Source organism: Xyrauchen texanus, chromosome 40 (assembly GCF_025860055.1).
Source record: "Xyrauchen texanus isolate HMW12.3.18 chromosome 40, RBS_HiC_50CHRs, whole genome shotgun sequence".
NCBI classification, from domain to species: domain Eukaryota; kingdom Metazoa; phylum Chordata; class Actinopteri; order Cypriniformes; family Catostomidae; genus Xyrauchen; species Xyrauchen texanus.
This window is the reverse complement of record NC_068315.1, coordinates 29,045,339-29,070,372: the sequence shown is the minus strand read 5'-3', so window position 1 is coordinate 29,070,372 and position 25,034 is coordinate 29,045,339. Positions and strand designations below refer to the sequence as shown.

Genomic DNA, 25,034 nt, shown 5'->3' with positions numbered 1-25,034 from the left:
AGTCAACTTGAGATGAACACTGGCGGTACATAATTATGAGGACATTTATGTTTTGGCCTTAAGTGAATGTGAGCCATTCAATGAACATACATTGGTACATCAAAGAAATCATTGTGATAGTTTGGTCCTCTGACTGGAGGAGTGGATACGCAACTTTAACAAGATGGAAACAAAGACTTTAATGTTGATGCATTAAATTATGTTGATGGTGTGGAGATATCTGAACAATTGTTATTATGAGATAGCAATTAAGAATGCGGAATCTTTAATCAAAGAAGCCTGTATATTACTTGTAATGTGCTGTAAAGTACTTTAGTAATTGTACTTCATTTCTGCACTAATTATTGTTTTGGGGAATTTGTACTTTACTGTACTTACAACTGAATAATGTATTTTTCCATAATAGTTCTAGATTCAAAATAAGCTCTTAATTTGTGGCATAAAGTGAATTACCATATATATATACAAAAGTTAGTTCCGGTCCTCAAATCTGATTGGATGAGAGACGTTACATGAGCACTGATCGTCTGACAGCATTAGCACTCATTCACTGTGTGTGTATCACTCCGTTTGTATTCATGCTGTTCTAAACTAAAGTGTAAGAGTAGTGAACATCTGTTAGGAGTTACTGTCTTTATTTATGAACTTACATATGTTAGCCAGCAGGTGATGGCAAAAGATTATTTTTGTGTGTAATATGAGCCAGTTGGTGACGTAAAGTGAATTCATTAGTCATTGTTTACATAGACCAGCGCTCCATGATCACTCATATTACTAATACATTACCAAGGCTAGGAAATAGCTTTAAACAGCTTTAAATGGACAACATCAGGATTCACAGCTAAGAGACACAACTGATTTATTACAGAACTCAATCTTATTACCTTTTATCAGAGTTTCCACATTGAATACATACTGTTTAAAATGGCGGAGGACATCGCTGTTTCTATAGTGAATGACTCTTGCGCACCGGCTACCGCGAAATAGGGAGGAATACCCCCACTTGGACGTTGTTATTATTAATAAAATATTATTTATTATTTTCTTTACTCAAATATTCTTTTAGTTAAACCTTTTGACTTATAAATAAGATTGAATAAATATATAATTTATCTGTATTTCCACTTCCCAATGGAAGTAGTTCCCCAAGACTGAATAGTAAATTGTTAAAATTCTGAAGACTAAAGCCTCAGTATAAGCACAGAATCCCTAATGTCACTTTAGAAGTTGGAAAACACCCTGGAAGACCACTGCTGCTATTTGACACGGCAAGGACACAGTATCTGCAGTAAGTTTCCACATTCACAAGACAGGGCTTCATGGCCAGGGAACAGCTGCCTCCTCCAACCTTTCCCGACAAGAGCAGAGAAATCTGTAGGTCACTGCAGATCATGCCACATAATGACATGGCTGTTGTATATGTAATATTTACTTGAAAATCTTGAGAATAGAAACCCAAGGTACTCATGTTGAATCCCCTCTGCTCTTTCAAGATTCTAACAATATGTGTCCACTTTTGGGGAAAAAACTGCACAATACTTCTTCAAACATGATGCAACTTTAGCACTGAAGCCACTGATTATGACAGTTGTCACTGCCCTCATCATACAGCTGCCACCTGGATGTTTTTGCCTCTCATTCACACAAGATTGACATTTCTTAACTTTTTGACGCTTTCACTATTTACTCTGCTCAACTGCTAATGACACATGCATGTTGCTCAGCTTTCTAGATTTCATGTTACACAAAATCACTCCAAATCCAGCCTAAACAGACACTCGATGCACACTGGCATAGCTTTGTGCCATAAGTTTTTAAATTAAAGCTGAAATGTGTCATTTCAGAATTGCAAAAAATAATCACTGTTTTTTACTAACAGATAGTCCCGACACAAACTCACAATATTGGTCGAGACAATATGGGCTGTGTTTCTTGTACAAACACTGTAACTCACTGCTTAACCAATATCGTATGATGCATCATTGGAGAAAGTGGCATTCACGTTAACATGCACTGTTTGAATGGCAGCGGCATTGCGCTGCAATAGTGGGGTTTCCTTCTGATGTCATACTCCAGGACTCCCCTGTGGCACTTGAACACATGCATACTAAACAGAAAACTTTCAGAACACTGCTTATGCTCTTAAATGAACATCTAGAAGCCTAAGTGTTTTAAACCGCTTTCCCATAATCCCTTAATCAGCATAAGGAAAAGCATAAGTTTGCGTTTAGATGACACGTTTATGCTGCTTTCTGCAAAAACTATGGAATAAGGCCTTTGCTCAAGTGCATGTAAACAGCATCAAAAGTCTTGACAGAATAAAAAATACATACGTAATGAAAGATATAGAAGTCTTAGCGAAGTCAAATGATGTCAACACCACAAACTAAAAATAAACCATGATTCCAACCACAAGTGAAGAGCTGTAGTTCCAACCACACCACTTTACGATGCTGTTTGGGAATGTTAGTTGGAAATATGGTTTTGGGAAACATCAAACCGCTGAACTATGATGGTAATGATGGAACTCGTGACCATAGTTGGCTTCTGATGTTTACCCCTGGATGGGCCACTCAAACAGAGCAATGTTTTGTCTTTTATCACTAAAACAATTACACACATCAGCTTAAAGTCATTGTTATGCCATTTAGTGCAAACACACCCCCTTTTATAACATGCACCATATTCACAAAAGTCAGCATTATTTGCCAGTCCAGTAGATTGTTTAATGCTTCATAAAAACAAATATCTTGTTTAAACTACAATTCAAGTCTGGAACAAAGCATTTTACTAGAACACATTTAGGTAAGTATGCCTTATCACTGGGGAACAAGACAACTGATGCAACTCTTGTTTACTAAGCAGCAATTCTGCTGTTTACCACAAATATAAATGCATGTGAATGTGACACACTGGAATACAGGCTCCACACAATCTTTAGGCAACAATGATTACTTTCAAATAAATGGACAATATAAATATGGCAATATATTTAGCACTTTTACCAGTTTATACAAATAATTAATTGTCTTTTACATTATGCATGCATTATCTAACCATATTCTTCAAATCAACCACGCTTGCACAGGTACTTTATCTCCAACTCAACTTGTTTTCTATTGTTATGGTTCGTGTGTATTCTCAATTGTTTGAGTTCCATAAGAGGGCATAGGGAAGGTGGGCCTTGATCTTACATATGCTGGTGACAGATGATATGTGTGGTGTGAGCTCTGGGAAGAGCTACTGAAAACTGGTGTCACGGTCATCTAAAGTGATTTTTCCACTGGCGTAGCTCAGAGTATGGATTACAGTGTGTGATGAAAACCCATATACACTTGTAACCCTCTCATGGGACAGTAAACAAGTGGACTTAGGGTACATTTACACGACAACGATGTACTAAAACTGAAATGTTTTTCCTTCAAATTTTTTAAGTTTTGCATACAGACAAAATGATGTCAAAACAGATCCATGAAAATGACTAAAAACACTGTATTATGCATGACAGGCAAGTAGTTGGCATTGTCACTTTGTAAAGAAACTACACGTCTATGCACATAAGCATTCTTCCACAGAGTGGTGTATACAAACAATGAAGATGGCGAAAGCATCGAGTAATTTTGTCTGGACGGACGATGAGGTTGCTTTATTACTACAAGTTTATAGACTATAAAGCACGGCAACTTTTTTAAAGACTCAACTGGTAATCTCATGTTGATCTGTTCGCCCTGGAGGTAAGAACGAAGTTCTTGAAGTTCATGCCTATAGACTGCACACGTAATACTCGTGCGCATGACGTCATCATTTTCACAAATTTGTGTTTTTGTATGTTTACACGGAGACGATCACGGCATCATTTTCAAAAATGTGCACTTTGAAACCATTTTCAAAAATTTGCGTTTTCAGGCCCCAAAACGCTGTTGTCATGTAAATGAACAGCCAAAACGCATAAAAAGTTTTCAGTTTTTAGTTGAAAACGTTATTGTGTAAACGGCCCCTTAGATAAGACAATCTGAAATATCTGGAGCCAGTTTACAGTTCTGAAAAAGAAAAGGCTTGATAATCTCAAATGATAAAGGGGTAAATTATGTAACCATTCCAATGATATTCCACAAAATATTTTGCGTTGGCTTTATTTCTATTATTTATTAATTTATGTGATAAATGATGTGAAAAGTAACACGTTAAAAAAAATAACAACCCATGCCTCGACTCGTATGTAAATTTAATAATAAATAATGTTCTTTCTATCGCAGCAATTAAAGCTTCATGTATGAACTTGCTATTTTTGCAAATCTGTGGCAGTAGGTTGCAGTCAGTGCATCTCCAGTATAGGCAATGCACCTCATCAAACCGACGAGATAGCACAGATAGCACAGCCTTCTACAGATGATGTGCTCTTGTGCTCAAAGACAGCTAGACCAGGCACAACAGAATCCAGTGATCTTGATACACTTTTCCAAAGTTTCAAACTACGTTTAACCTTACACAGCATCCTGAAAACACAGTGTTTATGGCTAGAGATGCCAAAGTGAGATACTCCAAAAGCATCTGACTGATGCATGAGTACATACAGTAGACCAACAATTAAAAATAGCGCAGATGAAATAAGGTCAATAATAGGGTTATGTTCAATGATTTGGAGACAAGATGTCTCGGTTACTGTTGTAACCTGCATTCCCTGATGGAGCGAATGAGATGTTGTGTCGATGTAGTGACACTAGGGTTCGCTCTTGGGAGGCCAATAACACCTTCAAATCTCTGAGAAAAGGCCAATGAGAATTGGCAAGTACAATTTGCATGCCACTCCCCCAGATATATGGGAACAAAAGGGAGCTGGAATGCAGAGTTCATTCAGGTTATGTGCTGAGGAGCTTAGACAAGTTCCCAGACATTACAGCGGTGTAGTACAGCCTGTGGCAAGAGGGACACAATGTATTTTTCATTCCATCAGGGAACGGAGGTTATGACAGTAACCAAGACGTTAACCTTCAGTCACTCACTTGACACTAGAGTCCCAATACAAAACACCACAAGGGCTGAACTGTGTTACGTGAACTGCCGATGCAGGTGTAAGCAAGCTACTGCGAGTGTAGAAACAGAAGAACTCGGACTGCACGCAGCCTCCCCAGACACCTCAAGAACATTGTGTAGTTCCCCTCAAGGTGCCCACAAGTATGCCAGACTTCTTGTAGATTTTACCCCAAGGGCAGGCGTGGCCAGGGCCTGGTAAGCCAACATGATGGCATTCATGACCCAGTGGGTAAGCCTCTGTTTGGGGACAGCATTCCCTTTCCGCTTTATGCCAAAGAAAGCAAAGAGCTGTTCAGAGCATCAAGAGCTCTGCGTGCGATCCAATTAGATGCACAAAGCACACACCGGACACAGTAACGATAAGGCTGGGTCTGCCTCCTCCCGAGACAGCTTCACTTGCATGCTCACCACGTTCCCACTAAGGGGGACGTGGGAACCTTGGGCAGATAGCTCGGTCGGTGTCTCAGGATCATGAGAGTGTCTTTCAGTCACGTTTTGCTGACAGAGAACGATTGCAGGTCCCCGACCCTCTTGATGGAAGTGAGTGCGGTCAGGAGGGTGGTCTTTAATGAGACAACCTTTAACTTGACTGATTCTAGGGATCAAACAGGGCTCTCCAAAGTCCCAGAGGACCAGGGAGAGGACCCATGAGGGAAGAGGCATGCCTAGGAGGATTCAACCTCCTCGTGCCTCTCAGGAACCTGATGATCAAGTCGTTCTTCCTTAAAAACATACCATCTACTGCATCGAGGGTCTTATCGTCAGGAAGAACATTACTTAGTGAACACACGGAACTTCAGGGTATACAGCTGCCTTGCAGAAAGAGCCCCGGCCTGAGCGATCGTGTTTACCACTGCGGGCGGTAGACCACTTAAGTCTTCTGCCTCCAGTCCAGGGACCAGATGTGGAAATTCTTGGTCTGGGCACAGGTGCTTGATGGTGCCCCATCCCTGAGATAGAAGATCCTAAATCAGGAGAATTTGCCAGGGAGGTGCTGTCGCGAGGAGCATGAGGTCTGAGAACCAAGTCTGTGTGGGCCAATATGCCACCACAAGGGTGACTTGTTCCTCGTCCTCCCCGACCTTGCACAAGTAGGCTCTGAGGGGAGCTCCAATCAGGGCATATCAGAGCGGACAGTGGGAGGATTCTCAGGAAGCACACAGGTCTACCAGTGCTTGCTGAATCAACTCAAAATCAGCTGAACCACCTGGGGGTGGAGTCTCCTCTCCCCTATGTGTCACCTGCCGTGATAACGCGTCAGTTGGGATGTTGAGGTTGCCGGGTAAGTGAGTGGCCCGCAGCAACATCAGTCACTGCTGACTCCAGAGGAGGAGGTGACAGGCAAGTTGCGATATGCGATATGAGAGAGTGTAAACCACATTGGCGGTTTATATAAGGTTTATTTATATAACCCGAAGGTGCCAGCCCTGTCGCGTCCTTGGCGTCTGACATCACCAAGGTGTTCTTCAATGCAGCGATCGACATCTCATCCAACACGCGAACTCCGAAAAAAGACATTAGGCTGGCACTGATGCGAGCTGCCTGTCTCATCTCAGAACTGGACGGGAGCAACCGAGCGTACTGGGGAATGAGCAGACCGTACCCATAGAATCGCCCCCGAATCGCCTTCAGCGTCAACCGAGGCGGCCTCATACCCGTAGTTAGAAGGACCAATGGAGGGGACAGCTGAAGTGGTTTCACCCCGGAAGGAGAGTCGCTACCTCTAATAGAGGAAATATTACTCTTTAGAGGAGAAATACACTCTTTTAGCGCTGTCGAAGCGCCCAGGGGCGTTGCTCAGCACTAAGCGTGCAGATGGAGGGAAAGCCACTGGAATGCGCCGTATATCTAACAGCAAACGCTTCTTTAGAGGTGAATTGGAACAGCAGTGGATGAACTCTGCATTCCAGCTCCCTTTTATACCTGTATGTCCGGGGGAGTGGCATGCAAATTTTACTTGCCAATTCTCATTGGCCTTTTCTCAAAGATCTGAAGATGTTTTTGGGCTCACAAGAACAACCCCTAGTGTCACTACATCGACACAATGTCGAATGAGTGACAGAAGGGGAACCAACAATATTTTGACTTCATAAGCTACTACTTGTATTTTTCAAATGTTTTACTTCTCTGCTGTCACAATGTATGTATATGATATAATGTATTTGGATTATTTGAAGTATAATATTTTTATATATTATATTTATAATTATTTTAACTATTATATACTAAATTAACTATATTTTGGGGCCTTCCAAAGTAAATATTGATTTAAATAAATATATATGTAAATATATTAATAAGCACACAATATAATAAATTAAATTAAAATATTTAATCGATAGACAGCTCTTTTTAAATTTCACCAGATATGCATGTAGTGACACATATTTTTGTCACAGGTCCAGTTTAAGAGAGATGAAGACTACCTCATCTATATGATGCAGCGAGTGACAGTGACCTGCGCTGATTGTCACAAATATGAAAAGAAAATCTGGAAAAATGATTATTAAAAATATATTTATATACATTTACTTGTGTGACCTCATACACATGCGTGGACGTTGTAAATGCAATGCATACTTTAAATTAATTTAAACCAACTGATCACAGTCCAGACTCTGGGCTGTCAGTAAAGGGTTAAACTTTTGAGTCATGTGACAAAACCACATGGTGGACTTTACAACACAACTATTTTTGGTAAGAAACCTAATTAAGTTTTTACATTGAAATCTGTTTGAGTTCTAATTCTAGAAATCTAATTTCATCCGATATGCCATTTTTTTAATTTGAGTGATTTTTCTTGAAATGCTATGCTGCTAAACACAATGTACACAATAATGTAAAACAGGTCCAATTTCTCATAGAGATGCTAAATTTACTGTGCATTTTCAGATTGTGAATCAATGGGTTCATCCAAAAGCTGAAAAAAGGTTTGCTTCCAGAGGCTTTATTTGGAGTAAGGATGAAATTAAGATGCATTTTGAACTGTTCAGGGACCAGTGCAGAAAGACAGCACACTGTAGGTTAAGTAATTTACTAAATAGGCAGCAAGGGAGCACCCTAGAGCTTTCCAGTGCAGCCAAGTGCACACACTCCTAACATAAGAGAAAAAGTTCAGTTTCGGGCTGCAGAAGTTTGGACCACTCAACATGTTTGGCAGATATGGGACAATTGTAAGCAGTACTTGGATTCAGAATTCATAATGTATAATTATATTTTAACATGGTTGGCAGTGATTGGAATATGCTGGCTATTACTTTTAATCAGAATTATTTATGCTAATTTCTGATTTGTAAAATGCTTCAGCACTTATTTCAGCACATCACTTATTTGTTTGACTGTGCAAAAAGAAAACATTGAGATTTTGTAGCCAAAGCTGAAATAAACATTGTAACGTAAAATCTAATCAAGTCAAATAATTTGTATTCGTATAGTTTTTTAATTGTGCTTTTCCCAAATCACATTGTTCCAAAGCAGCTTTACAGACAATCAGATGTAATGTCTGTAACATCTCCAAAACATGAATATCCAACACTCCTGGGGTGTATTCCAGAAAGCTGGGTTAATTTACCATCAGATTAACCCTGAACTATGGGTTGATTAACCCAAAACCTGCTTACTCGGGGTATGTCGGTTCCAAAACACCTGTGTCGAGTTAGTTTAATCAACCTACTGCTAATAACCTCGAGTTAATGCGCGCGCACGGCGAACATATAAAGGCATTTTCAATGGAACGCCGAATTCAGAAGTCACCATGGAAACTAAGGGTGAAAAGTTACATGCCGCGTACTTCTCCTAAGCGGAGTTAGAAGTTTTAATGTTGACTTATGAGGAGTTCAAGCCCATTATAATGAAAAAAAGCAATACGGCTGCATATGCGAGGGAAAGACAATTGGCTTGGCAAAAAATAACTGACAGAGTAAATGCTTAAGTTTTTTTTTTTATATTACTTTTTAAATATGCTTGCCTTTCTTTTGTTAATTTGCAAAGTTGAACAATTGTATTTTTGAGCATGTGGCATGACTCGACAAGCATTTACTTTTCTCTACGTCAGTTTCTTAAGAATACAGTGCAATTGACAATAAATATTTAGGCCTCTTGTTTTATAAGGTGTAATCCTTCTGGAGCCAAAAGAACTCTTTCCCAAGTCAAAATGAAACACAAAAACATTCTCCAAAAAGGTAACATTTTATTTTAACTGTTGTAAGATCAATGTCTTAAGTTACTTTAACAGTATTCTTCCTATATAGCTAATAGAAAGAAGGCTGAGGCCTGTCTAACTGGCGGGGGTCCACCTCCTCTCACCCCATCTGAGGAGTTGGCTCTTTCACTTAATAAAGGTCGCCCTGTGGTCGATGGTATTCAAAGTAACCTTGCATATTTCCACTCTAGAATGATGATGAAGAGACCACATCTGCTGTGACTGAATTAGAAAGTGCTGGGAGACCCACAGAGGTATGATGCATATACTGGACAATGCATAGCTATTTAGATGGAGTGAAAAATTTGTCATTTGTCCTGTGACAGAATCTAGCTGGGGATGCACATGCAGATGAGGGTCCATCTACCTCTATACAATCTTAGCAGTGTAAGAACTTGTCCCTGATTGTCCTTATTTACATAATGTTACTATGTGGCAGATTTTCTTCTTTAACCATCTTATTTAATTTGCCTTCCTAGTAGTCTGCAAAGGAGGTGTATAAGGTCCATTTATTAAGGCAAATAAAAAAAACTGACATGGACCTTATACAGCTTCAGCTAGAGGAGAAAAGGCTGGCCATTAAAAAGGCCAAACTTGAAATAGAACTACTGGAGCATCACCTTAAGGTGAGAAGAATCATATGTGAACATGAATGTTATTTTTTTTATTTTATTGTGTGTGTATAAAGCAATAAATACAAATCTGTCATGTCTCTTATTTCAGTATATGAAGAAATAGAACAGATTAAATAAAGTGATTTTGACAAATCATGTCTCTAAGCATTCTGCCATCTCTGTGGTCTGCTAGATTCAATGGGTGTTGTTCTAGGTCATCTTCATCAGGACAGGGGGGATGCCTCTCTCCTCTTATTGTGGCAATGTTGTGAAGTACCACACAAGCAACCGTGATGTTACATGCCCTATTTGGAGTGACCCTGAGCCCACGCAGACACTGAAACCTCGCCTTCAGAATGCCTATTGTCATCTCCACCTTGGCCCGTGTTCTGCTGTGAGACAGGTTGAAGCGTGTCTGTGGTCCGGGCTCAGGATCAGGGTAGGGTGTCATCATATAGGGGAGGCAAGGGTATCCTCTGTCCCCCAGCAAGTAACCATAGAAGTGTCCTGTAATGTTTGAGGTGTTTTGTAAATGTAATAAAGACTACAAGCATTTGTCTAACAAAACGTACCCTGTTGAAATTTGTTGCACAGAAATGACGCTCTAAATATTCTGGCATCATGTACAGACCCAGGCCATTTTGCCTCAACATTAGTGATGAGGTGGGTTGCATCACATATAACCTGTGGAGAACAATAAGTTTATTATTTGTAACACCAATATTAAGGAGCCAAAATATAGCTATTACCTGCACATTGATGCTATGCACAGACTTCCTATTAACATAGTCTCCCTCATTGATAGATGGAGCTTTAATAGGAATGTGGGTGCCATCAATGCACCCAATCACGTTTGGGAACCCTGAAATTAAGATTAATTACAAGTTTAAGAAGTCTGTGTAGCCTTTACGTGTGTGCAGTCAAAATAAACCTATTAAGAAATGTCATTTAATTGAAGTAGATGACAGAATTTCTGAGAGCAAACCTGCCACCCTGTGGAATTCTTCTTTAATAAAGCGCACAGGTTTATGGCCAGGGAACTGTACAAAAGTGTGTAGAAACCGTTTCAGTCAGGGGCGGACTGGCCATCGGGAATACCGGGAACAATCCCGAACGGCCGGTCCATTTCAGGCCGAAGACCGGCCGGTGGTCAAAGAGTTTTTTTTTTTTAATGATACGCGACCGGCCTAACCGGCCTCTCAGCTGCAGTGGAACGCTGTGTGTGTGTGTGATTCAGACCAGGCCAGACCAATACTTTCAATCTGAGGGGGGATACGAGCGGCCCCTCCCAACTTGGACTGATCCTCGTTTTTCCTGACATCCCATTGGCTCAAACTAGGCGCCGATCAAAGGAGTTTACTTTTGGTCATACTTGGCGGGTTTGTGTGAATGCAACAGATACGAACGGTAAAAATGGCAAAAAGAAGGATAGAAGAGAAAGAAATGGGTGGGGCCGAAAAAATAAGAATTAAAAAGAAAAAAAATTTGGCACAAGAGGCAGCTAAATGCGCCAAATTAACAGACCTTTTCCGTAGTGGAAAGAGTGCTGTGGCAGCCGGAGGTGCAGATGAGGAAGGACCCAGCAGCATGGACAGGACAGGTGCACGATTAGGGATATATTAGTGATTTATTATACACTGAAATTGTTTATATTTGCATTTAAATATAGGCATTTATTACATGGCTTGGTAGAATTCCAATGTAGGAAGAGAGAAGAGGAGGAGCAGGAGAAGAGAGGAGGAGGAGGAGGAGGAGGAGGCGGAGGAGCAGCAGAAACCAGGAAACAGACAGGTGGAGGGGCAGTGTGCAAGGCTGGGTAGGCAATCATATTAGGCATATCAATCAATCAATCAATCAAAGCTTTATTAAGGACACACACACACACAAAATAGAAAAATACAGCACAATATTACATATTTACATATAGGATAAAATGCCAATAGTTCCACATACTAGATAATAACCTGACTGAAGCACAGATTGAATTACAAAATGTATTATTCTTAGTCATATTTATTACTGATGTTCTTCTCATGTTCTTCTCAGCTGTACAATCAGTAAGCAGAGGCAGGGTCCAGCACAGGGGAAACGGAGCCAGGGAGAGTTGAACGTGAGGACACACACACACACAAATCTCTATTTTATGGGACTGCATTGTGGTTTTTGAGTATCTGAGTGGGTATTTGTTAGTATTTGTAACCATTTTATCACTCCGACTGACTGTACACATGACATGCTGGTAGTTAGCAGTATACTAACTATACTGTGACTTATGTGTTCGAGATTAGGTTTTGCTGACCTGGTTGTGTTCAGTGCAGTGGTGACTTGCTTATACAACCTGAAGAGGCAGGTGTCATCCTAAAATTTCTTGAAGGTCTTCAGTGTAATCTGATTCTCTTTATACCATAAAAACACTATTAGAATTAAAATAACTGCAAAAAATCCTTCTGCTCGTGCACCAAGGGCACTCGCGTAAAAGGCCTCTCCATCTTAAAGTCCCGGGCTGAATTTCAGTCCCAGTATGTCCCTGGTTTCAGTGCCATGCATACTGTATGAACGGCTCTACACACTGTTGCCTTTCCCACATGCTTCCCATCGCCCACATTGTAGAGAAAACTCCCCGTAGCAAAAAAGCGCAGAGCAATACAAAGAATTTGTTCGCCGCTAAGCGCTGACCCGCGGTTTGTTACGTTTGAGATGTGTGGTTTTAGTAGGTTTGTTAAATAAATTAACGACTCCCTAGAAAAACGATAGCGCTCCTTCAAATATTCATTAGGATAAGAAAAGACATCGATACGGCGAATAAAACCCTGTATAATCTGTGCCTCTACGTCCACAGGATCCTCATCAAAAGGGTACGCCATTCTCGGAAACCTCTCTGAAACAAACTAACCCTGCAACATAACCTGCTCCGGAGCAGGTTATCATCAGAGAGTCAGTTGCTATGGTTACTGTCATGGCCCCTCCTCTGCCTTGCAGGGGCGATTCCTACTGCAGGCACAGGAGGGTCATTAGTGATTGGAGCCACCTGGGCTCAGGGTATTTAACAGACATGGGGACTTGTGACTTGGTGACTTGGACTCGAGTCGACTCGAGTCGCTATTTTTATGACTTGTGACTTGACTTGACAAAAGTAAAATACTTGAGACTTGACTCGGACTTGGAAGTTAAAGACTCGGGACTTGACTTGACTTGAGACATGAAGACTTGAATGACTTGAGTGTTAATCGCATCATGTTTTCAGTTCGAATATAAAATATGTACATTATTTTAAAACATAAAGTTGATCCAGCTGGAGCGCAGGCTGAGAATAGTTTTGTCATGACTGGACCACGACACTATAGGCTATCATCAGCCATGCCCTCTCGTACCTTACGCACACCACGCCCACTTAGATCAGATAACACATCAACATGTCGGCCGGAGGGGTAACGTTACCGAGGGACATCGCTTTCGGCTTCAAAAATTATTATCAAGATGGCAAAAGACGAACAACGCTTTGCAAGACATGCAACGTTAAGATCAGCGGACAGCCAGACGACAACCTCCAATTTCGATCCGCCATTTGAAGAGCCATTCTGCCCAGTAAGTGCTTGTCAATTTGTTAATTTTATCTGGTTAGTTGGTAGTTAGCTAATGTAATAATAGCAGGGTTCCCACGGGTCCTTGAAATCCTTGAAAGTTTGTGAATCTGAAAAATAAAATTCAAGGCCCTGGAAAGTTCTTGAAAATAAACATACATAGATACAGGTCCTTGAAAGTGCTTGAATTTATTTTGTGCAAGAAGTTTTCTGGAAAAAAAAAAAATCTGTCCATTAATTTTTTATTTCGCCAACACTTCGTGGCTTATGCTGCATACTAGCCTGCTTGATTTACTTTAGTTACGCGCATTTACGTTAAGTGTTTCCCGCGCGAGGTACTTTGTTTTGTACGTTGCCATGACGTTCACGCGCGCTGGTACCTCAAGGTGCAATACCTTGTAAAAGAGGTAATGACTAATGAATATACTCTGAGTGTGTGTGTGAGTGAGTGAGTGAGTGAGTGTGGGTGTGGGAGAGAGAGTGTGTGTGAGAGTGGGTGTGGGAGTGTGGGAGAGAGAGTGTGTGTAGAGAGAGAGAGAGAGTGTGTGTGTGTGAGCGCGAGAGTGAGTGAGTGTGGGTGTGGGAGAGAGAGTGTGTGTGAGAGTGGGTGTGGGAGTGTGGGAGAGAGAGTGTGTGTGTGAGAGAGAGAGAGAGAGTGTGTGTGAGAGAGAGAGTGTGTGAGAGAGAGAGTGTGTGTGTGAGAGTGAGTGTGTGTGAGAGAGAGAGGAGAAATGTAACAAAGTTTAATGTATGTAACTGTGTTTGAGAGAGAGAGAGAGAGAGAGAGAGGGAGGTGTTCAGAGAGGAGTCTGTTGGATGTTAAGCTGTTATTTGTTTTATGGACTCAATGTTGAAAATTTAAAACATTTCAAACACTGTTGGCAGAAGTGAAAAATAAATAATTTTATGAAGTTACAATTTTGTTTGATTCCATGATGTATTTTACTGAACATAAGTATTGTAATTTACTGACAGTTACTTATATCTTGTCTTTTCACTTTATTATGATCAGATTCTGCAGGTAAAATTACAATAATAAGGTGACTTGACTTGGACTTGACTTGACATAGCCTGTGACTTGACTTGGACTTGACTTGACATAGCCTGTGACTTGACTTGACTTGACTTGCCTAAAAAAAAAATACTTGGGACTTACTTGAGACTTGAAGGTTAAGACTTGAGACTTACTTGAGACTTGCACATGTGTGACTTGGTCCCATCTCTGGTATTTAAACTGCCTCACTAACATCTTTCTCTCTCTCTCTCTGCTCCTCCAGGTAAGATCCTGTTTTGTTTGTTCCTTTGTAGTTTTACTTAGTTTCCACTCAGTCATGTGCACACACACAGATTCGCGCATCCCTGCACTTTACATACACCTTACATTATGACATTTTCACACCTCATTCCTTTTCCTTTGTTAAAGTTAATAGTCTTTGGTTTATAATAAAGAAAACCTTTTTGTTTGGTCTATACCTGTTGTTCGTGTCCCCTCATTTTTGCCACAGGCTATGAGCCACACCTTACATAACCCGAAAGTTACCTCCGTTTTTGGAACCGAAAGCAGAGGTTATCCGCTTACTTACTCCTAAACTTACCCGGGTAAGTCACATAACCTGCTTTCTGGAATACACCCCTGGAAACATAGTTATCAATTTAATTTGATAAAAAAGACTTTCTATGGCTTGGTATTAATTAAAATTTCACAACTTTGTCCTGTTATCCACACATGTGGACATACATTTTTAGAAAAACAAGGGTGGGATGTATATATGTATATACTTTTTATTTGATTGCCTGTTTTGTAACATTGTATGATTGTATGTCTTTATGCTGGAAAAAATAAAAACACTGAATTACAAAAAAAAACTAAATATAATTTGCTGTAGATTTCTGTTTGTTTGTTTTTGCATGTTTAGTAGGTACTACTAGTTACAAATCAAAAAGAGGAAATGGAAAATGCACACAGCAGTTACACTTGGGTCTCAGGAGGTCATATATACAGTATATATAGATCTTACAGATCTTTATTGTAAAGTGTTTAAACAATGTTTTCCAAGCTTGTTCGATGAACCATAAACAATTAATGAACATGAACCTGTGGAACGGTCATTAAGACACAGCTTACAAACGGTAGGCAATTAAGGTCACAGTTATAAAATCTTAGGACACTAAAGAGACCTTTTATACTGCCTCTGAAAAACACCAAAAGAAAGATGCCAGGGTCCCTGCTCATCTGTGTGAATGTGCCTTAGGCATGCTGCATGGAGGCATGAGGACTGTAGATGTGGCCAGGGCAATAAATTGCAATGTCCGTACTACGAGATGTCTAAGAGAGCGCTACTGGGAGACAGGAAGGACAGCTGATCTTCCTCGCAGTGGCAGACCACGTGTAACAACACCTGCACAGGATTGGTACATCCGAATATCGGGACAGGTACAGGATGGCAACAACAACTGCCTGAGTTACACCAGGAACGCACAATCCCTCCATCAGTGCTCAGACTGTCCGACATCACCGACAACAACCTTCGCTGGACCAGACAGGACTGGAAAATAGTGCTCTTCACTGACGATTCGTGGTTTGGTCTCACCAGGGGTGATGTTTGGACCTTATCATCGAACGAATGAGCGTTACACCTAGGCTTGTAGTCTGGAACGGGATCGATTTGGAGGTGGAGGGTCTGTCGTGGACTGGGACGGTGTGGCACAGCATCATCGGACTGAGCTTGTTGTCATTGCAGGCAATCTCAATGCTGTGCGTTACAGGGAAGACATCCTCCAACCTCATGTGGTACCCTATCCTGACATGATCCTCCGGCATGACAATGTCACCAGCCATACTGCTCATTCTGTGCATGATTTCCTGCAAGACAGGAATGTCAGTGTTCTGCCATGGCCAGCAAAGAGCCCAGATCTCAATCCCATTGAGCACGTCTGGGACCTGTTGGATCGGAGGGTGAGGGCTAGGACCATTCACCCCAGAGATGTCCAGGAACTTGCAAGAGACTTGGTGGAAGAGTGGTGTAACATCTCACAGCAAGAACTTGCAAATCTGGTGCAGTCCATGAGGAGATGCACTGCAGTACTTAATGCAGCTGGTGGCCACACCAGATACTGACTGTTACCCCCTCCCCCTCCCATTGATCTGGGACACATTATTCCATTGCTGTTAGTTCATACAAATATTTAAGTTTATACAAATATATAAAAATATTTAAAAGTTTGCTGAAAATAAAAGCAGTTGAAAATGAGAGTATATTTCTTTTTTTGCTGAGTTTATATATACACTGGTGGCCAAACGTTTGGAATAATATACAGATTTTGCTGTTTTGGAAGGAAATTCGAACTTTAATTCACCAAAGTGGCATTCAACTGATCACAAAAAAACAGCACCATCACTATTTGAATTTTTTCGTGAAACCTTATCCATGAATATTCATGCTACATTGCTAATTTGGTACTAGAATATCACTTCCTAATATATCAAACACAGTTGAAAGCTATTTGGTTTGTTGTCTTTGTGTTTGTTTGGCACATGCCACAGTAAGCATGTCTGGCATGTCTTAAGGTCAATATTAGGTCAAAAATTGCAAAAAAGAAGCAGCTTTCTCTAGAAACACATCAGTCAATCATTGTTTTAAGGAATGAATGCTGCGTAATGCTTGAAATTGCAAAATAAAATTAAGATTTCATACAAAGGTGTACACTACAGTCTTCAGAGACAGAAAGAGACAGAAAGAGATGCGGAAGGCCCAGAGGTACAACTAAACAAGAGGATAAGTACATCAGAGTCTCTAGTTTGAGAAATAGATGCCTCACATGTCTCAGCTGACAGCTTCACTGAATTCTACCCGCTCAACACCAGTTTCATGTACAACATTAAAAAGAAGACTCAGGGGTGCAGGCCTTATGGGAAAAATTGCAAAGAAAAAGCTACTTTTGAAACAGAAAAACAAAAATAAATTGTTAGAGTTGACAAAGAAACACAGACATTGGACAACAGATAATTGGAAAAGAGTGTTATGGATCTTAACACCTTTGAGCTTTTGTGGGATCAGTTAGACTGTAAGGTGTGTGAGAAGTGCCTGACAAGACAGCAACTATAGCAAGTGCTAAAGGAAGTTTGTAGAGTATCTGGACAAACTGACAGCTAGAATGTCAAGGATCTGCAAAGCTGTCATTGCTGCACATGGAGGATTTTTGATGAGAACGCTTTGAAGAAGTTTAAGAAGTTCTGAACATTTGTTTAAAAATGTAATAGTAATTTTTCACATTATTAATGTCCTAACTATACATTGTGATCAGATGAATGTCACTTTGGTGAATAAAAGTTTTCTTCACATAAGAGCAAAATCTGTACATTATTCTAAACTTTTGGCCACCAGTGTAATATAAATACAGCGGGTGAAATAAGTATTGAACACGTCAACATTTTTTTCTGTAAATATATATACCAAAGGTGCTATTGACATGAAATTTTCACCAGATGTTGGTAACAACCCAAGTAAACCAAAACAATTGAGCTCAGCAAATAAAATTATGTGTAATAATGTGAAATGACACAGGGAAAAAGTATTGAACACATGAAGAAAGGGAGGTGCAAAAAGGTATGGAAAGCCAAGACAACAGCTGAAAACTATCAGTAATTAAAAAGCATTCCAGCCCCTTGTCAGAGCAAATTAATATCAGCTGGTTCAGTCCCAACTGATAGCCTACAAAAAGGTCTCATTGCCAAGGTGTCACACAAGACACATCTCATGATGAGTAAAAGCAAAGAGCTGTCTCAAGACCATCGCAACCTAATTGTTGCAAAACATAACGATGGCATTGGTTGTTGGTGCATTTCTAAGGGCAAATTTACAGATTTACAACAATCTGCTGCCATCTACCAGGAAGATGAAGATGAAACGAGGGTGGACATTTCAGCAAAACAATGATCCAAACACACAGCCAAGGAAACTCTCAATTGGTTTCAAAGAAAGAAAATAAAGCTGCTAGAATGGCCCAGCCAATCACCTGACTTCAATCCCATTGAAAGAACTGAAGATCAAGATTCATAGAAGAGGCCCATGGAACCTTCAAGATTTGAATACTGTTTGTGTGGAAGAATGGGCCAAAATCAAGAGCAATGCATGCGACAAGTTTCTCCATACAGGAGGCATCTTGAAGCTGTCATTACCAACAAAGGCTTTTGTACAAAGTATTAAATAAATATCAGTAAGCGTGTTCAATACTTTTTCCCTGTGTCATTTCACATTATTACACATCACTTAATTTGCTGAGCTCATTTGTTTTGGTTGGTCTGTATGTATGTATGTATGTATTGGGTTGTTACCAACATCTGGTGAAAATTTCATGTCAATAGCACCTTTGGAAATATATTTACTGAAATGTTGACATGTTCAATACTCATTTCACCCGCTGTATGTATATGTATACTGTTTTTTATTATTAAAAAATAATGCAAAATAGAGTTTTATGGCTACTAATAAATTCTGTCCAGAACATGTTCCCAATGTGGCAGGTGTGACAAAAATTACATTTTGAACCCTTAATCTACCTAATTACATTGTCAACATAAACACGGAGTTTTCAGAAGGAATGTTCTAGACCTTAACTGGCCTCCAGTCTTTTATGATGCTGAAGAGTCGTGCCATAACACAATGGTCAACCACATTCTTCCATGCAGAAACATATCCACTTCTACTGCTGCAGCTATGAAAATAAGCCCTAAGTCCCAACTCTAGTGCGAGCGCGGGCAGTTTGCTCAGGGGTCAGTAATTCGCTAAGAGCGGTTGGGTGTTGGGATTTGACCTTATGCCTAACAAAGACACGATGGATAAAATGACACAAAACAGCATGCTATAGGCTGCCTGCCCAGGTGTTCTCAACAATACAGCATTTGACTTCATTATGTCCCCTTGACCTGAGACTACTTTATAAAGCTTTGGTCAGCTCATGTTGACTTAGTTCTTGTCACATTATATTTTACTCAGTTAAGTTTGCATGTGTCTTACATGGCCTATTTGACCACACTGTATTGTTAAGTAATGTGCATATAATTTATCAACCCACATGCCATTAGACTTATGTAAAATAACATCAGTATTAACATGAATGGAAGTATTGATGTGGAAGAAGCAAACTAAATCCAGTGAATAGCTACATGTACTAAACATTCTATACGGATGTAAAATGTGATGTGCTATGCTGTAAAACCAAAATTGTGCCTATGCTACATGTTTTGTTTTAATAATAATGTTCAAACAGACAGTTGTACACAGACTGATATATAATTTCTGCTCATGTATTGACATGTACTCATATTTTTTATAAACTGGGTCATTCCGTGTCAACTCAAGGCTCCCCGGCTCAAAATTTGTTTCATACTGTTTTTAAATATAATATATATATATATATATATATATATATATATATATATATATATATATATATACGGTTAAAACATAAATTTAGAAAGGTGACAGCCTCATTATTTTGTACACAGAGATAGGTATGTCTATTACTAAAATATATTTACTTCAGCACCAGTTGTTGCATTATATGCCAATGAAGTGAGTTTAAAATTGTGAAAGTTGCAGTGCCTATAACTCCTGAAGTACAAAATATATCTAAACATCTTTTTGGATTCTGGTTCTGAAAAAAATAAACAATCATTTTGAAACTTCATTTAAGGCCATATGGTTAAATCCCAGAGATTTGGCTCCATCTGATAATTGCTAAATTGTACCCTTTTTCAATGCTCCAAGTCACGTGGTATGACCAATAGCTTTATTGTTGAAAAAAAAATTAACTTTTTCAGGCCTAAACGTTGTGTCGATGTAGTGACACTAAGGGTCACACTTGAGAGCCCCGAACAGCTCCCATTCTTTGAGAAAAGGCCAATGTGAATTTGCAAGTGGAATTTGCATGCCACTCCCCCGGACATATGGGTATAAAAGGAGCTGGAATGCAATTCCATTCTGATTTTTTCTTCTGAGCCGAGCGTTTGTACTATCAGCGAGCTGAATACTACTGCTGTTCCATTCACCAAGAATTTGCTGTTGGATATACCCGCATTTCTCTATTAGAGCACACACATTGATGTTGAACGTCTTTTTAAAGACTCGTCTTCATAAAAATGCCTTTCTGTCTTTGTGCGATTCCTGGATGTGGTCGTTATCTCTCCACTTCCGACAGCCACGGGCACTGCCTCACGTGTTTGGGCAGCGATCACACTGAGGCAGCGTTTGTGGATGGTTCATGTTCTCATTGCGAGAATATGACCATGGCTACGTTGCGGTCGCGGCTTTCCATCTTCCGCGGGAAAGCCACTCGTGCTGCGCCTTCTATCCACGGGTTAGAGGCCGGCCCGACTGGAGGTGATTTGGGGAGTTCAGTGGGTGCGGTCTCCCTGGGAAATTCCCCACGGACCTCCCATTCCCCAGCATGCTCACAGCCAGCATGACGTCTCTTTCGGGGCCTGCGAGCAGGATGAGGCTTCGATCACTGCATCGGAAAGCACACTGGCGATGTCAGACACCAAAGACTTGACTTCGTGTCTGAGCCCAAGAGGTCCTATGGTTTGCCTTCGACGACCAGGCGTATCTGTACAAGGTCCTCCCCTTGGGTCTGTCCCTGTCCCCTTGCATCTTCTCGAAAGTCACAGAGGCAGCTCTTTCCCAGTTAAGGGAAGTGGGCATTTGCATACTCAACTACCTCAACGACTGGCTGACACTCTCGAGAGTTGCTGTGCATGCACAAGGATTTGGTGCTCAGGCACCTCAGCCATCTAGGGATTCGGGACAACTGGGAAAAATCTCCCCGGTCCAGAGCATCTCTTTTCTCTGCATGGAGTTAGACACGTCTCAATGATAGCGCGCCTCAAAAGTGAGCGTGCAAAATCGGTGCTGAACTGCCTTAAGTCATTCAGGCGGAGGACAGCGATTCCACAGAAAAAATTTCAGAGGCTCCTGGAGCATATGGCTTCCTCAGAATCAGTCATGCCACTCGGGTTGATGCATATGTGACTGCTTCAACACTGACTTCAGACTTGAGTCCTGAGATGGCACAAATCGTGTAGCTAACATGCCGCTCTGCTGCTACTTATTCAGCCCTTGGACAGACCTTGCATTTCAATGGGCAGGAGTTCCCCAACAGAAAGTGTCCAGATGTGTCATGGTCACCACAGAAGCCTCCAAACTGGGCTTGGGTGCCGTGTGCAACGGGCATGCAGCCGCCGGTTCCTGGTCAGGACCGTGGATGGTTTGGCACATCAAATGCCTAGAGTTGCTGGCTGTACTACTCGCCCTGCGGATACTATTGCTGTTGATCCAGGGCAAGCATGCGTTGGTCCGGTCCATTACTGTGTCCGTTGCATGCTTTGCGCACCTACTTGGATCGCACACAGACCTTTAGACGCTCTGAGCAGCTCTTTGTCTGCTTTGGTGGACAGCGGAAAGGGTACGCTGTCTCTAAACAGAGGCTTGTCCACTGGATAATGGATGCCATTGCATTGGCCCTTGCGGGTTTGAGCACACTCTACAAGGAGTGTGGCATCCTTGTGGGTGCTGACCAATGGCACCTCTCTTGCCGACATATGCAGAGCAACGGGCTGGGCAACATCCAATACCTTCACGAGATTTTACAATCTCCAGGTTGAGCCGGTTGCCTCCCATGTTCTTTCAGGTATGAACAGGTAGATTTCGGTAATATGGAACAGCTGGCTGGGTGTATCCCTTGCGTATTGTACCTTTCCCCTCCCCTGAGGCAAAACGTGTGCTTTTACCACCAGTCGAGTTCACAAAGTCATGGACCCTGGATGTACTTCCTCCCTAGACCTATGGGTCGCAGCCAGCCCCACTACAAGGTCTAACATGCCCTGTACAGGTCAGAATGCACAATGTTGACCCCTGTCCACTGCCGAAAGTGCCTACAATGGGCATGTGACCATCAGAACTGGACCATGGAGCAAAGGAAGAAGGTGGCCTAGTCTGATGAATCATGTTTTCTTTTTGATCATGTGGACGGCCGAGTGCGTGTATGTAATTTACCTGAGGAAGAGATGATAGCAGGATGCACCATGGGAAGACCACACCTTCATGGCAACGGTATTCCCTGATGGCAGTGGCCTCTTTTAGCAGGATAATGCACCATATCACATTGCAAAAATTGTTCAGGAATGATTTGAGGAACATGACAAAGAGTACAAGGTGTTGACTTGGCCTCCAAATTCCCCAGATCTCAATCTGATTGAGCATCTATGGGATGACCAACAAGACTGATCCATAGAGACCCCACGTCGCAATTTACAGGACTTAAAGGATCTACTGCTGGATACCACAGGACACCTTAAGAGGTCTTGTGGAGTCCATGCCTCAATGGGTCAAAGCTGTTTTGGCGGCACAAGGGGGACCTACATGATATTAGTCAGGTGCTTTTAATGTTGTGGTTGATCGGTGTGTATATATATATATATATATATATATATATATATATATATATATATATATATATATATATATATATATATATATTAGGGATGTGCATCTCCATAACTGAGGCCAATACAATACGCATCTCAATGCATAGCCAACAATACCATTCATTAAATATACATATGAAGCAGCTACCGATGCGATACGATACGATTCACCCCTATTACGATGCAGTGCGATCCAATTTCGATTTGATTCAACACAATGCGATTCAATGCAATATGATGCAATGGGAAAAAATATCATGATATGCAATTCAATATGGTAGGATACAGAGTTCACTTTTATTTCTTTGGTTCAGATAGACAGTAAATCATAAATTAACTTAAGTGCCTTCTGACTTCTAATGCATGGACCTTTCACAAAAAGGCATTTGTATTGCAAAAAAAAAAGATTAAATAAAACCAGACGTTATATATCTGTTATTTATCTAAACCCCAAATACCTACAGCACAATAGATTACAATAGCCAGGGCATTTACCTTATTCTGATAACTTGCACTGAATGGAATCAGACAGTTTTGCATAATCCGGGCAGTAGCTGCTGGTAGTTGGTCTCAAACATTGCTAGCTTTGCAATTTCGCACTCTGTTTTCAGAAGCCTTTGGAAAGCACAAACCTAGTTGTCATGGCAACTGAATAAACAAAAATCTTGCCTGGTCAAAATGTACTCGTCAAGTCCAAGTCAGACAGAAATTAAAAGAAGGAAAGACATTATATTTATTTTTTATAAAAATGTAATGAAAACACATTTACATTTTGTGCGATCTACCAGCATTGCCTTTGCGATCGACGTATGTGACAGTCAGGACACGCCTCGGTTTCCGTAGTGTTGTTATACGTCATGTTCACGTAGCAGCAGTGGTGATGAGAGAATGTGCTGGAGAAACCGTTAGAGAGGAGAAATCAATCTACATATAATATATGGTCACAAATTATTGGTCACTTTCCAAATAATAAAAGTATAGCTTATCTACTAATAATTATTTATAAATAAATCATTTTTTACCGATGAAAATATGTTAGAAACGATGCATCGCGATACAAATGCCCACTTGTATCCGATGCACACTTTTTTAAATCGATGCATCGCATTTTTAACTTTTATGCTCAATCTTACCATCCCTAATATATATATTATACAGTGCATTCAGAAAGTATTCATACCTCTTCATTTTTTCAAATGTTGCAGCCATATGCTAAAATGCTTTAAATTATTTATTTTTTCACATCAATCTACACCCACACCCCATAATGACAAAGCAACAAACAGATTATTTATAACTTTGCAAATTTATTAAAAAGAAAAAACTGAAATATCACACTGATATAAATATACAGACCATAATTCAGTACTTAGTTGAAGCACCTTTGGCAGCGATTCTTTTTGGGTATGATGCGACAAGCTTTGCACACCTGGATTTGGGGATTTTCTGACATTCTTCTCTGAAGATCCTCTCAAGCTCTGTCAGGTTGGATGGGTCTATCGGTGGACAGCCATTTTCAGGTCTCTCCAGAGAAGTTCGATTGGGTTCAAGTCCAGGATCTGCCTGGGTCATACCTGTCAACATTTGGGTACCAAAATCCGGGAGATCTTTGAGCGGTTGCGTGGGGATGATGAGGGTGGGGGTGATGGGGTTGGGGGAGTTGGTGGTGGTGGTTCTGGATGGCAGGGGCAGGCTAAATATATACAAATTGTTCTGTTGTGATTTAATGTGCTGAGAAACATAATTTTTTCCACTGTGTCCGATATTAAAATCAGCGCGACACACTTTGCAAAAGGCATGGGCATTGTCGATATGGCTTCGAGATATGAAATTAAATTCTTCCATCCAGCTTTTGTTTAATTTACATTATATTTTGTTTTATTTGCCGGAGCACCAGCTGAGTCCTCTCCTCCCATCTACCACTGATGCTTGATTCAACTTCTCGTGTCTATTACCTGCACAAATATCAACAATGCAACTGGGTTGTAGGTTGCCAGGTTGAGGTCACAAATGGGTTGAATTTGTGTGATGTGTCGATTGTGTGAGTTTCATACAAAATCTGGCAACTGGAAAACCTTGGAATAATATATTGATGTGATTATTCATATAATGAGGTTTGG

The 25,034-nt window shown here is 40.7% G+C and overlaps 1 protein-coding gene across 4 annotated transcripts in view; it reads right to left on the bottom strand.

The window, feature by feature from the left end:
- LOC127633378 (cGMP-dependent protein kinase 1) overlaps positions 1 to 25,034 on the bottom strand; it is a 280,392-nt gene that overhangs the window by 8,288 nt on the left and 247,070 nt on the right. The gene's annotated exons all lie outside the window — the stretch shown is intronic.